This window comes from Bidens hawaiensis, unplaced genomic scaffold (genome assembly GCF_021521415.1).
Source record: "Bidens hawaiensis isolate Kalapana, Puna unplaced genomic scaffold, B.hawaiensis_p1.1 tig00005780_1, whole genome shotgun sequence".
Taxonomy (NCBI): domain Eukaryota; kingdom Viridiplantae; phylum Streptophyta; class Magnoliopsida; order Asterales; family Asteraceae; genus Bidens; species Bidens hawaiensis.
Window position 1 is genome coordinate 197,049 of NW_027491379.1, and position 12,526 is coordinate 209,574.

Genomic DNA, 12,526 nt, shown 5'->3' on the forward strand with positions numbered 1-12,526 from the left:
GAACTTAGATTTAGCACGTTCTTAAAATAAAGACAGCTCCTAACAACAAGACATTTTAATTAATCAATACTTCAAGAAATTCTACAGCAGATGTGACGCAATACTTGTGTGTTGTAGCTTCAGCACATCTTCATGCACTGCAAAACATCTTCGCTAAAGCTAGGAGTTGCAAAACATCGAATTGGTTCTCTAAAAAATATATTACCTTTTTTCCTTTCCAAATTAGAAAAAGTTTTTTTTTTCTATTAATATGTAAACAACAACAATTAAACAATAACAGAATTGTATTATTGATTTTGTATGTGAACGGATATTTACAACTGTGGTGGCCGGAGGTATTTATACCCTTGGATGGTTACTCCGGCAAGGGTTGCGACGTTAGGGGAAATTACTCCTGAGGTATTTGACTTGCGATATCAAATAAATGACGAAACCCGTGATATATTTTGGTCAAGATAATTATTAATGTCGGCGAGCAAAACCAAACATGAAATGAGAGCTTCGGGAACACGCGTTTAGCTTCAACGGGATAAGGCTTCTAGAATATGTTATGTTTTACTATATATAGAGGCTTTATGTGTCATTTTTATGTGTGTTGTATATCAAATATTTTGTTTAATATATCAAATATTTTAACCGACAACGAGATTTACAGCACCCGTCTCGAAAACCGTGTCAAGTGAAAAATCCGTTCGAGTGGTCGTTTTGGGACCTACACAATTCCAACTTGTAATTTAGGCCTAGTGCTACTATGGATACAATGAATGGGGCAATGGCATGTAAGATGGAAAGATTTTGTTATATTGAAACTATCACTTAAATTTCTTTCCTTCAAAGCCTTTTGTTAAATTTCTAATAGTAAAAATCTTTGAGCTTAAACAGCTCTGCTTACCTCATTGAAACTAACACTTCAAATTTGTTGTTTAATAGGTTTATTGTTTATTGTATACCGATTATTTATTAAATATCATGTTTTCATGTATTACCAATATAATACACGGGTCTCAATGTAGTGTGTATTGAAAATACATTAAGATGTTATAATTGTAGCTAGCAAACTTACCGGCACACTCACACATGCATGCATATAATATTATTTAAAATATAACTGGGTAAAAACCAATCATGTTGCGGCGACGGCGGTGAAACGCCGCGAATTTGGTCGGTATCATTTAACTTCGCAACAACAATAGGACTAAATCCATAAAGTAAATATGTGAGTGCCCAAAATAGTATTGCTTGATGTACAATTATGATCAAAGCGACATGAATTTGATTGATATTTTCGTCATAGTATTGGCACTAAATCCAAAAAATAAATTAGTAAACGCCTAAAACACACGTATAGCTTGTGATGCAAAACATAGCATATTTAGATAGACGTTTATTTGGTCGGTAAAAACTTGGCGTCGCGGAGACGAGCCAACGCGAATTGAGGCCGATGTTGGTTACGTGCGTTATAGTATAAAAACAAAAACAAATCAATAATATATATAAACGAAAATATAAAAATCCTACGTGTCGCGATGTAGTCGTTCCCCTTTTTTTTGAGTCACCATATTTGCTTGATTTTTGAATGGAGGCTTCTCATGCATTTGACCTGAATTCACGAGTATGGGTCTTATCAAACCCATATATTTCTTAAACGAGTTATAACATCTCATCAAATTAAAAACTAATCTCACCAAATATTTGATACAAAAATCTTATAAAGTAGGAATATACTAAATATTAATATCTAATTTATTTAAATATATATATATATTATTTATAATTAAAAAACCAAATTTATTGTAAAAAAAAATAAATAAACGGATCTTGGATCTCATCAAACTCATATTGCTTTTAAACCGGGTTATAACATCTCATTTAATTGTGAAACAATTTAATATCAAACCATAAGTATATTATTAACTTTTATACAATAAAAAAATAAAAATTCAAAAAATAGATAACTATTAAAAACAAATAATATAAAACAACCCCGGGGATAAAAACTAGTAATATACATATTTAAAGAAAAAACACATTAAAAGAATATCTAAAAATCCTATTGTGACGCGGACCACGGATTTTAATATGATATAATTATGTTGTAGAATACCGATCGAACTTATTGTATTTTGAATGAGAAGTACGTAACAAACATGTGTTTGGGGTGGAGTATGACCCACCATTTACATGGAAAAGACTTGTAAACGTGTTTGGGGTGGAGTATGAGAGTTAAACCAAACCACTGCAACTAGACTGACTGGAATCCAATGCCATGATATAACCAAACATGTCATTGATTTATTTCAGTTCCACAAGTACATCTTAAAGGCCAAATCTCTCGTTTTCTTGGAAACCTTTAAGTAAACTCTCAATAAAGACTAATGTATGATGCTTCAGAAAACCCAATTATAATGATCTTATCTATTTCTTAATCTTCACTCGACTTTCAGGTAAATAACACATAAAAAACATGCATGTCTTGGTTTTACTATATAGCAATATACAGTGTTTTTTTTACCGTGTCATGTGATGTTTATAAAGTTCAAAGTAAAAGTAGTTGACCGAGGACCACAAAATTAACAGCTTTGAATTTTCAGTTGATCGAGCTAGTTTTGTTAAAATGTACAGTGTATGAACCCACTTGCCATAACTTAAATTCTATTCACATCAAGCAGCAACCATTAAGTACATGAAATCGAAAAAAATGTTATAATCAAAATGTGCTCAACTTTTATATATGCAGAAAGGATTTCCCCCCCCCCCCTTTATATACACACACAAGTAGAGGTGGCAATATCGTGGGTAGGGTTGGATTTGGGTGATGGGGTAAAATGAGTTTGGGTTATGATGAGTTTTAAAAATTAAAGAGGGTTATGATGGGTATAGGTCAAGTGGGTAAAGTTAACCCATCTTGACTCAAGTAAAGGTTAAAATACAAAAGATTTCAAAAACCCATCAATAACTCAAAATATAAATAAAAAACGCAAAAAAGTAAAAAAATAACTAAAATGTTTTCCCTGTCGTTCACGTTCGTTAGAAAAACGGTTTTTCTCGGTTCAGGTTCGGTTTTTTGGGTTCGATTTTGTTTTTTTTTCATTTCGGTCGGTTTTAGTTTTAATGTTTTCGGTTTTGATTTCTCGGTTTCATTTCGGTTTCGTGTGTATTGTTTGAAATAAAATTGGAAGGAGCTTGTTTAATTTAATCCATTGTAACCCATAAACAAACCCATTCTAACTCATAACCAAAAATCACTAGCATTATCCCAACCCATCTTAACCTTCTTGCAAAATTCTTCTGATCCATCATAACCCATTTCAATTTTAAAAGTTATCCTATCGACCCAAAACAACTCATTGGGGTTTGTTTGCCACCCCTACACACAAGTAAAATAATAGTTATTCAGTCGGTGGGAGTATATGGGTACCATTTATGATAACAAGCAAATTTCGTTTTTCAATTTCATCTTAGTTAGTCTAATCCGATTAAACATTGGGTGAACACCTTAATTGGTTTAATCTGATTGTGTTATTCATGATTCGAAGATGATATGAATAAAAGTAACACCTCAGGAAGTAGTAGGGGTGTACACGGTTCGATTCAAAACCGTGAAACTGCCCAAACCGGTCATCGGTTCGGTTTCACGGTTAGTTTTTTCCTAAGGTTTTGGCCGGTCGGTTTCAATAACTTCAAACCGTAGCGAATGGTTTGGTTTGCAGCTTGTGTCAAAAACCAACCGTATAAAACCAGACCGGACCGTACAATTTAGTTATACTTACTTTTTTACATCTTTATGTTATATAGTATCAATATTTATGTTATATATAAATCAGTAGTGTAAGTGTATAATATTCGTATTAATGATTAAGTAAATACAAATCGAAAAATGAGTTGATGCCCAAATCCTAATCGCACTACCGCAATAACAAGTTGCAATGGATTTCATTTTGGTTGTTTTATAATTAAACTATTAACCTCTATATAACATACATTTCATGTTTCCGAACACCTTGTTTTTAAACATCACTATGGTTTAAACTTATATAAATAAGTTAAACTTTTACATAGCATTCATAGCCCAACATGTCCAAACCGTGAAACCAAACCGTAACTAACAGTTTGGTTTGGTTCGGTTTAAAAAGTTCAATGGTTTGGTTCATGGTTTGACCTAAAAACCGCGAAAACTAAATCGTAAACACCCTTTGTCAGAGAGTGGCAATTGTTACTTATAGTTTATTATGGATTGATATGAACAAAAGTAAAACCTCTCAAGAAGTTATAAGTAGCAAGAATCCTTTATTTAAATTAACAACTCACATTGTTTAACGAATCTAAACTCTAAAACATTTAAACTGATCACTATTATACATATCACTTAACTCTAACGGGTCTAAATGTGATATTATACCGTACCTATTGTTTGTCGCTACTACCTACTCGTTGTTAGGAACAAAGCGGGGCGGAGAAGCGAAACAACACACACACATGCACAAACGATAAACACGCAATAACCGAAAATATAAATGACATAAAAATTTTAACGTGGTCGCGGGGACCTACATCCACAGGCTACAACTAGGTTTTTTTATTAGCTTTAAATAAAGATTACAATTACATGATGGGATATATATATCTAATAAACAATATTATGTTTAAACATAATTATGAACCAAAACTGGCCTCCTAATAAAACCGGCCCAAATGCCTTCATAACCCAACCAACTCACACTTGAAGGCCCTTGCGATAAATTCTAGTCCGCATTCCAAGCAAATAATCCAGTAACTCTAGTAATATCCAGTAACAGAAATCTACCAAGCCTCCAGTTCCAAGAACAAGCTTAAACTTCAACAACATAAGTTCTCCAAGCTTCTAGTTCCCTAGGATCAAGCTAAGATTTCCACCAATCCACCCTAGTTGCAGCGGCCCTTCCCATCAGTTACTTGAAATGCCCAATATTGAAGCTCCCGAGAGCTCCAATCCGGTCATCACGACCCAGTCATGACAAAACCTGCCAATAACTCATCCTCAATCTTAATCAGACCAACTTACTCACACTACCGACTCCAAAGACTTTCAGAGGATAAAACACTCTCCAAATCAGTAGACTATACCAAGAGAGATTTTCACATTCGGATTCCCGGTCTTCCGAACCCAACGTCCCTTTGGAAACTAACCTAGAACACACAGCGTGCTCCCATTGTTACCAAAACCCCGAACATGTTTAGACCTTCGAATACGCTCAAACTGACATCCCTGTGGCTCCATGCTTCATGTACGAAAATTGAAACCCCTTTGCTCTTCCCATTTAGCGAGCCAAGACCTTACTCACTTCTTCCGATGATACGGAGACCGTATCTTCCAAAGTCTTTAACTAAAATGTTCACGAATGCTTTATTGAAGCGAGTAACAAGAAATTAAGCATACCAGAATCTTAAACCCAAGAGTCTTCACCACCTTTACTAAGTCCCAATATCTCATAAGTAGAATTTCAAACCTTTCGACATCGACTTCTCAAATGTCCCATCTCCATGCAGACGGCCAAGTCAACTATCCCATCTCCAACTGTCCCAACCCATGCCACACCAACACTCCATGAGATGAACCCCACTCGTACTTTCCCAACAAATAACTTTACCCACACAAGATCCCGATCTTCTCAAGTGTCGTACCAATGATCACCACTAAACAAGATATAACTTCACAATTCCAAACGACCAAGAAGTAATAATCACATTTCCAAACCAACTAACAAGCGAACAATTATAACAGCAGTAGAACATTCATGAAACATAAGCGGTACCAAGGGTTCTATGACCGTACACACGACCAGTTAACGCAAACACTAACCGAAAGATCATCCAAACAACTAATAGTTCACATGACTTGCCACTGACCTCTTTTTTTCACTTATGTCATCACCAACACACATAATGGTTCCATTTTCTCTAGGTTTACCCATATCAGTTCCACATCCAAGTTCCCTTTGACAAACCAACCAACCCAAATCTGTAACCGTTGAACATTTCGATCACAGCCATCCCATCCTCAGTTATAACAATAACAAACAAGAACGGATCGGAAACAGTGAACAGACACAGCAATGACATGTGTCTGAACTTGACGGTCAATCAAATTAACCAATAAATCAAGTAAATGAAAATAAACTTTAAACATATCTATTGCGAACAAATTTGACCCAATCCGAACGCTGAATTTTCACACAAACCGGTTTCCCAATTTCACCGTTGATAATTAACAGACAAACCCGAACTTGAAATTTCACAAAACGTTAGATCCTTGGTCATATGTCAGTATGTCACATCCTGATCAAAACAAAAAAGAAAATAATAATTAAAAAAAGGAATTGGAATTCCATTTGCTTTTCTTTTCTTCTCGTGATTCAGCAAACACACACACAAAAAAAAAAAAAAACTTTTCTTGTGACTTTCCTTCATACACCCCGAGAAGACAATATAGACCCAATTTCTTTTTTGTTTTTTACTGGTATCACTCGTAAAACGTCATCAAGACGATTCCGGCCAAAACGAACCGGCAAAATCAGCCAAAAATCTTGACCATACTCCTAACGCCACACCCGATGCCCGCAATCAAAACCAGCCAGGTTACAACCTCGACCACAACTTTTTTTTTCTTCTGCGAATTGGACCTGATTTCTACCGAAACCCCGGCGGCGATTAATTAAGGGAACACGAAACAGAATCACTAACCATATCCAAATCGAAACCCTAACTCAACCATCAATCTTGAACCGTCGATCACTGATGAACACGAGCCAGAAATAAATCCCGTGATTTCAATCGTTGAACCAGAATAAACCAAAATTGCGAATAGTTTTCCATGCAACAAACCGTGTGTTCAGTGAGCCAAAGCTCTGATACCACTTGTTAGAAACAAAACAGCGCGCGAAATCGAAACAACACACACATGCACAGACGATTAACACGTAGTAATTGGAAATATAAATGACACAAGAATTTTAACGTGGTTCGGTCCCACGAGAAGACCTACATCCACGGGCCGCAACTAGGTTTTCTTATTAGCTCATAATAAAGTTTACAATTACATGATGGGATATATATAATACACAAGATTAAGGCTAAACATAATTAGGAACCAAAACCGGGACTCCTTATAAAACAGGCCGAAAGGCCTTCATAATCCAACACTCGTCGTTGTTGACACCACAATCTCTGCTTATCTATCTGTTCTACACTCTTACGTACACTTTTATTATCAGAAAAAAAGTGATTGTGCATACGTGAGTTTATATACTTGTGTGTAATAATTGGTTAACAGTTTAATGTTTATATATAAATTATGGTTAAAATTTTATTTCTGTAAAAACTAAAAAATGTAGCTAGCATATATACTGCATGTATGTATACAATAATTAATTATTAAACATAATTTAATTAGTTAAGCTGTATATTACAGAACTTATTGTATTTTGAATGGGAACTCAAAGAAATATGTATGATTAGTCTTTGATTTCACATGACATTAAGAAATATATTCTCTTTGAATTCTGCAATATAAATAAACCAGCTAGCTTCGATGTATATATGCTCATCAACACTTCAATGGCATTCAAAATCCTTTTCCTTTTAGCTTTCCTGGTGCTTGGTGTTCAGTCCATCTTGGAAGCTGATGAAGCAAATGCTTTGAAACATTTCAAGAGTTTAATCACAGACGACCCGACTGGTGCACTCCTGAATTGGAATGCTGAATCCACCCACCACTGCAACTGGATGGGAATCCAATGCCATAATACCACCAAACGTATCATTTCTATTTCCATTAAAAAAAACACCTCAAAGGCCAAATATCTCCCTTTCTTGGTAGCCTTTCCGGTCTCCAGGTTCTTGATTTATCTAATAACTCATTCACTGGCAACATTCCATTCCAGTTGGGATACTGCACACAACTTTCCGAACTTATTCTGTATTCCAATTTCATCACTGGAATCATTCCGGATAGCTTGTGTAACTGCACCTCTTTGTTACACCTTGAACTTAGTTCCAACAAACTTAACGGTACACTTCCAAACAAAATCGGTAATTTGGTCAATCTTCAGATTCTTGGGGCTGTTGATAACCTTCTAGAAGGGTCGATTCCGACTTCGATTGATCAGCTGAAAAATTTACAAGCTCTTGGTTTGAGCCAAAACCAACAATCTGGTATCATTCCTAGAGTGATTGGGAATTTGTCCGGATTACAAATTCTTTACTTGTGGCAAAACTCTCTCTCTGGCCCAATTCCAACTTCCATTGGAAATTTGAAAGAGTTACAAGATCTTGAATTGAGCCAAAACCAACTTTCTGGTATCATTCCTAGAGAGATTGGGAATTTGTCCGGATTACAAATTCTTTACTTGTGGCAAAACTCTCTCTCTGGCCCGATTCCAACTTCCATTGGAAATTTGAAAGACCTACAAGATATTGATTTTAGCCAAAACCAACTTTCTGGTATCATTCCTAAAGAGATTGGAAATTTGTCTAGGTTACAAGTTCTTTACTTGTGGCAAAACTCTCTCTCTGGCCCGATTCCAACTTCCATTGGAAATTTGAAAGAGTTACAAGATCTTGAATTGAACCAAAACCACTTTTCTGGTATCATTCCTAGAGAGTTTGGGAATTTATCTAGGTTACAAGTTCTTAACTTGTGGCAAAACTCTCTCTCAGGGCCCGTACCATCCGAACTGGGTAAACTCCAAAATCAACAGACACTGTACCTGAATAACAATTCCATCAGTGGAATCATTCCAGATAGCTTGTGTAACTACACTTCTTTGCTACAACTTGGGCTTAGTTCCAACAAACTTTACGGTTCAATTCCGACTTCAATTGGAAACCTAACGGGTCTAGTGCTGTTACTACTACGCCAAAACCAATTTTCAGGCACCATTCCTGTAGAAATCTCAAAAATTTCTTCACTTAAAAGCCTATCAATCAGTGACAATAATCTAGAAGGTCGGGTACCTGATGAAATCTATGAGCTTAAACAGTTGACTTATCTCTATATGAGGAACAATAACTTTGAAGGTCCAGTTTTGAATTCTATTTCAAAGCTTGAGATGCTCTCTAAGTTGGATCTCAGTGGAAATAGGTTTAACGGGTCAATTGGGGACATCGTGACAAAACTGAACCAGTTGATTTTGATAGATTTGTCACACAGTTTCTTCAGCGGATCAATTTCAGGGCCAACAATTTCAAGTTTAAAAAATATGCAGATATATCTAAACTTCTCAAACAATTATCTTACAGGAAATATCCCAAGTGAGTTTGGGATGATGGAGATGGTGCAAGCCATTGATATCTCAAACAATAATCTCTCAGGGGACATTCCTGTAACAATTCAGAACTGCAGAAACCTGCAAAGTCTTGATCTATCAAGAAACCAGCTTTCCGGTACCGTTTCCGATGAAATATTCCCTACTCTCAAGCTTCTTTCGTTCATAAATTTCTCAAGAAATCAGTTGGAAGGAGCGATACCCGAAATCATGGCGAATCTGACACTTCTTACTTCACTTGATCTTTCCCATAACAAATTCAGTGGCACGATTCCTGAAAATTTTGGCAACAGTTTCATATTGAAACACCTCAACCTCTCCTTCAATCTGTTGGAAATCATAAGCACAAAAGTATTTGATAATGAAAGGAAACAAAATGGATATTTATTGATTAATGTAAATATCTTGGTGCCGAACAAAGGGTGTCGGCCCTCACCCTTATATACACAAGGATTTTGGCGGTTAACTGTCAACAAACAAAACGGTTATGACAGTTATAATCAACTGTAATAACTGTCAATATAACCGTCATCTGTTTATAAAAATATTAACCGACAACTACTTATGTTACAATGATAATAATAACAATAACCTAAGTACTAATGTTTATTTACATATGCTAAGTATGATAAGATATACAAATGATGTTTACACTAATAACATACTCCCCTAAACATCATAAATTAAGGAGAGGTCTTGTAAGTGGGCAGACTTTGGATTGCTTCTTCAACAGCTTTTGTAGCTCCAGAAAAATTGAATCTTCGTCTCTTGAGTATACGTTTTGCTGCATTCCAGTCACCATTGAGATATAATGCATAATCTGATTGTTCATCGGGTGTTGTTGACAAAGGTTGAGATTCATTAGAAGTTCCGCCTTGTTTTCCAACTTGTTTTCCGTCATGAGATATATTATTTCTTCTTTCTCTTGCAGCACATGTAATGTTGTAATTCCATTCCATTGCATCAAGATAATTTAAGTAGACATCCTTTACCCACATATCATCAGAGTATTCTAATCCCAATTCTTTGGCTATAAGTGTCCAAATATTATATTCACTTACTTGTTTTGCCCCTCCTTCTTTCTTGACGGCGATGAATAGATCAAGTAAATCAATTTTTTTGTTGCAGTCCATCAATGGAGGAATCGGTTTTGAGAGTTTTAAATAAAAACTAAAAAACCAATCTAACATTTGTAAAAACTTTGTGGATAGTTGATCTTTATATTTGTAAAGATCATCTATACTATCGATTAAATCAAGAAGTGTTATACAGTCATTAAAAGAGTTAAACTCTACCGCTTCAATAATCACACGTAACCAAAGTGATTCATTTTGGGACGAGTTATTCAAAGAGAGTTCTTGAAAATATGAATTCAAATAAGATTTTTTAAAGGATTCATATTCATTATCTTTTCCTAAGATCACTTTATTCTTTTCAAAACGATTCATTCTTGTTTCTTGATAAGGATCATTTGAAAAATCCTTTTCTTTTTCAAACATGGGATCAATTTTGCATTTGTGTCCCTCAAACTTAATCTTAAAACCTTGTAATCTTAATTGTTCCAAACTAAAAACATTTTTACCAGAGTCTGGAACATAGAACACACTTTCAAAAAATAACAATTTTCCATTCTGATTAAGTGAAACTTGCCCAACTCCACGTATAAACAAAATTTCAGATTTTTTTATACGACTTTCTACCCAAATGATGTCATTATTTTATCAAATTGGGATAAATCATTTGCAAATTGATTTCGTATGTTTATATTAACATACCATATTCCTGACCAGGATCCTTGGTCAGTTCCTGATACAATGTATTCATCAGTATGATTGTTCATCGCATACTGATCTTGTATCCCCATATTGATTGTGCCTCGGATTAGAGATGTGGCTTCATCTTGTTCTTTGAGTTTGCAATGTCGGACTTTGTGACCAGTCTCCCAGCAATAATAACATAGACGTTTCTCAATGTCTCTAATTCTGCGATTCCTGCTTCTGAAAGATCCTTCCATGTTGTTTGATAAGATTTACGGATTTGTAGTGACGATTGTAGTGGCTCTGATACTAGATGTTGGAAATCAGAAGCACAAAAGTATTTGATAATGAAAGGAAACGAAATGGATATTTATTGATTAATGTAAATATCTTGGTGCCGAACAAAGGGTGTCGGCCCTCACCCTTATATACACAAGGATTTTGGCGGTTAACTGTCAACAAACAAAACGGTTATGACAGTTATAATCAACTGTAATAACTGTCAATATAACCGTCATCTGTTTATAACAATATTAACCGACAACTACTTATGTTACAATGATAATAATAACAATAACCTAAGTACTAATGTTTATTTACATATGCTAAGTATGATAAGATATACAAATGATGTTTACACTAATAACACAATCACCTCGAAGGACGTGTTCCCGATAAAGGACTTTTCAAAAACTCTAGTGTAGTAGGGCTACTTGGAAATCCGTCTCTGTGTGTTGCAAACGCAACCAAATCATGCGCCTATCATTCACATCAAGTATCCAGAAAAGTCATAATTCTTGCAATATTCCTCGGATCTCTAGCTTTGCTTCTTGTATTATTTTTGGCGGTTTTATATTATTGCTATGTTCGAAAACCAAAAGTTAAATCTGGGGACAAAGAATTAGAATTCACCCAAGGGTGTACTCTCAAAAGATTTGATAGAAAAGAACTGGAAGATGCTACTAATGGATTCAGTAAAAGTAACCTTTTTGGTACAAGCAGTTTAAATGAACTAAATCGTGAATTAAGTCAGTCTGAGATTAATAAAGCTCGATACACGATTTACGGTTAGAAAAACCGAGTTTACCTGTCCAGTCAACGGTTTCAAAATCAGAATGACTTGTATCACTAAAAACCTAGTTTACCTGTCCGTAATTGACTTCTAGCCATAACATACATCAAAACCGTCCGAACTATACCATATAAACCCCTCAATTATAGTTTTCATTCCAGCCTAGGGGTGACTCGTCCGCCACTACCACTACCAACCGCCACCATTGACACGACCTGCATTGCTGCATTGCCTGTCAGTCTGTCACCGTTGTCGCCTCAACCTGTTAACAGATTCTCCAATTGGCTTTATGCTGCACTAGAACGGATCCAGATGATCGACGAAACATGAACGAAATCTTATATTCACTTACAAAAATCAGCAAGAAAGTGTAGTTATAACTCACATTTGAGTTA